Genomic DNA, 3,553 nt, shown 5'->3' with positions numbered 1-3,553 from the left:
ATCCCAGTGCTATTGAACTTGCCTGTTTACTTCTGGAAAATCTCTTCCTTGCCCGCCCTGCACTGTGAGCATTCCAAGAGCCAGATCCAGCTTCCCAATTGGGTGAACATTTAGGGACACGCCCAAGCCTTCTGTCTTCTGTTCTCACACAGCAGGCTTTTTACAGGCTGCTTATTACACCTCAAGTGATCCATTTGCTTGTCCTTCCCCCTCCCTCTACCTGGGCACAGGGACAGTTTCCTCTGTCTCAGAGCTTAGCAAGGTGCCCACCAGGCAAACACAAGGTTACAGGAAGGAAGGATGAAGACACAGAAATACTCCAGTAACCCCACAGACATTCCCCAGCATACACTGAGGTCTCCTGGAAGAAATGAAGCCCCAGTGATGAGGGCTGGCATCGTGACCAGACAGGCTGGGTCACCTGTGAAATGGGGATAAACCTATCTTACAGGGGGATTGGAGTTTATAAGCATTATTTCATAACCAATGTATTTTACGATGGATGCAGATGCTGTTGTAACATCTCCGGATTGCTGCGGCCTTTGGTGTAAGTGGCCCGGCTTCCTATAACCTGGAGGGCCCTTTCCTTAGAACAGAGTTTTGTCAGTTTGGTTTCCCCCGAGATAACTCAGGTGGGTAATGAGTTTGTGTGGCGTGCGGTGCCTTCCAACCTGCAGAGATCAGGTGGCCAGACCTAAAGCCAACCCCTCAGCCAAGACCCCCAGGGCCACCAAGCATGCTAGCACAATCGTCACCTCCATGACCAGCCTGAGTGCACTGGGGTCTAGCCCCCGAGGCCCGTGGACTTGCAGTCCTTCTCCTCCCCTTCCTCAGGTGCCTCGAGCCCGAGCCAACCCCCCCCCAGACTCAGGCCTCTGCCACCCTCCCGCCAACACCAGGCACAGTTCAGAGGAGGGACATGTGACCTGACTGTGACCCTCGGAGCCCCGTGCGGAGCAGCCAGGACAGGAACTCTTTCTGCTTCCTCCTGGCTCCGATCCCAGCCCCCCAAAATGCACTTTCCGTGGCTGGGATCTCCTTGTAAAAAGTGAGACCAGCTGCCTACACACAGCCCACTTCCTGCAGGCTCCGCTGGGCCACTGCCGCCCACCCAGCCGCGTCTCAGTTCCCCAACCTGGAGCCCTCTGCCCGGGGCTCTAGATTCCGGGAACCCCACACCCCCGGGAAAGCTGTGGCTGGAGTTTCCCCTCTCCAGATGCCTTTACTGGGGAGGTCTGATCCAGGATGAGCTGGCTGACCCCCGGGGAAGGGTCCCTCCTCACCCTTTCCCCAGCACCCAGTCCTGCCAGATCACAAGCCTGGCTCTGGCGCCCCCACCCCAGCCAGGTGCATTCCCCACGGAACAGGTGATGTCACCTCCGAGGCTGAACAAAGCAATCCCTCTCTCTGGGGACAGAACGGAGTTGGGGGGCACCAGTGCAGATGGCATCCCCTCCAGCCTTCAGCATCGCCTGTGGGATCTCGACAGAAGGTGAGCAATGCAGGGCTTGGGGAGGGACGTTGACCCTCGCAGCCCTCTGGAGGCCCTGCTGCATGCTAAGCTGGGAGCCGGCCCCCAGACCTTTGCCTGCCTCCAGGTCTGTGCTCCCTGCTGGCGCCTTCAGTGCAGGGAGCCATCCCCCAGCCAGCCGGTCCTGGCGGGGGAGAAGGGTAGGGACAGGCTCCAGGGGACAACCCTGGCTGTGGGTGAGGCAGGTGCATCCTCTCGGGGGACCTCAGGGAGCTGGGGTTCAGGTGGGGAAGGCAGTGAAGGGCCTGGGGCTGGTGGAGGCCTGTTTCCTCCCATCAGGTAGAGATGCACTCCCTAGGGCCCCTGTGGGTCTACTCCCATAAAAAATAAAGACTGCTGCTGCTGCTGCTGCTAAGTCGCTTCAGTCATGTCCTTCTCTGTGTGACCCCATAGACGGCAGCCCACCAGGGTTCCCCGTCCCTGGGATTCTCCAGGCAAGAACACTGGAGTGGGTTGCCATTTCCTTCTCCAATGCATGAAAGTGAAAAGTTAAAGGGAAGTCGCTCAGTCGTGTCCGACTCCTAGTGACCCCATGGACTGCAGCCTAACAGGCTCCTCCGTCCATGGGATTCTCCAGGCAAGAGTGCTGGAGTGGGGTGCCATTGCCTTCTCCGGAAAAATAAAGACTGGGAGGGGCCAAAGGGAAGCAAAAGAAAGGGAGGGAGGAAGTGGGAGAAGATGCAAGCACTGGCCACGGATCCAGGGCCCTCTCAGCTGCCCTGTGGCTCTGGGGAGCTCCCGAACAAGTTAGACAGGTGTTTGCTGTGTTTGCCTTAACCCAGACGGGGCTGGGGTAATAATGCTCTTGACTGACCGCCCCAGACAGTCCGGGTCTTCCACTCCCCTCCCACCAGCCCCAACTCCCGGCCAGAAGTCTGGGGACCCAACCACTCCGGTTCCCGGCGCCCCCAACGTGCGGGGCCAGGCCGGAGCCTGGGCGCCTCGCCTGCTCTTTTCGTGGCCAGAATGGGGACAGAAACCCACGAACCGAGCGCTCCGGGCAGCTAGCTTTGGCGCCCGGCAAGCCCAGGTCCCCAGGCGGGGAGGAGAAAAGGGATGTCGGCAAGGGGGGACTCCGAGAAAGGGGGGAGGCCTGCATAGGAAGGCAGGTGAAGTCCCGGCCTCCCCGGTGGAGGTCGTGCGGCCGGAGAGGCCGGTTCCCGGCTGCACTGAGACGCTGCCCCCGCCTCTTCTTATCCCCGAGGTCCCAGAAGTGGCGTCAGAGAAGACTCAAAGGGCAGATGGGGAAGTAGGGGGACCTTTGACCCCCGCGCGGTGGTGGCGGGTGCTGAGTGTCCACGAGGGGCCCGCGCCCTGAAGAGCAGTGGCTGCCAACGCGGGGCCGGACAATGATGCCTCACTCCCCCGTACAAGGGCAAACTAGTTTCTGTGTTGGGGGGAAAAAAGAGAATAAAAGTTTAATAAACGTGTGTGCTGTGTTGTGAATGACTTTGCGACGACCTCTGTTGCAAATGGCCTATGCATGCGGAATAATGGTCTCCTTGCAGAGAGGGAAATAGCTTAGCGCTATCGTGGTTGCCTCGGTAACCATCAGAGTCCCCATCTAGCAAGAGAGAAATGAGTTATGAAAAGGCTTGAGTGAAGAAGGGATTAACACATGATCCCAGGGACAGTGTGTCAATCAAAATCAACTGAGAAATTACACTGCTCTATTGGAGAATTTCTCTCCACAACCCGAACGCTAGTGGAGTTGGGTGCGCATTTCTCTCTCTCTCTCTCTCTCTTTTTAATTTGAGAAAGAAGGGGGAAAGTAGCATCGCGATTAGTCTTCATGACTATCGCTGAGAATTACACCGAGGAGAGGGACTCACCAAGAGAAGGGTTATTTAAGTAGACAGCGCCACCCCTCCCCCGCCAGCCCACCCCGCACGTCCCGGCACCTCGCTTGTGGTTAGCCACTCCCCCCCACCCCGCGCACAGACCCCCCAACCCTCAGGCACCGTACTGGACAGCCAGGGTCCAGGCGCTCGGCCTCGGACAGACCCCGAACTGCGCCCGAGG

This window comes from Bison bison, unplaced genomic scaffold (assembly GCF_000754665.1).
Source record: "Bison bison bison isolate TAMUID 2011002044 unplaced genomic scaffold, Bison_UMD1.0 scf7180017864323, whole genome shotgun sequence".
Taxonomy (NCBI): Eukaryota; Metazoa; Chordata; class Mammalia; order Artiodactyla; family Bovidae; genus Bison; species Bison bison.
The sequence above is the reverse complement of the archived record's forward strand: the minus strand, read 5'-3'. Positions refer to the sequence as shown.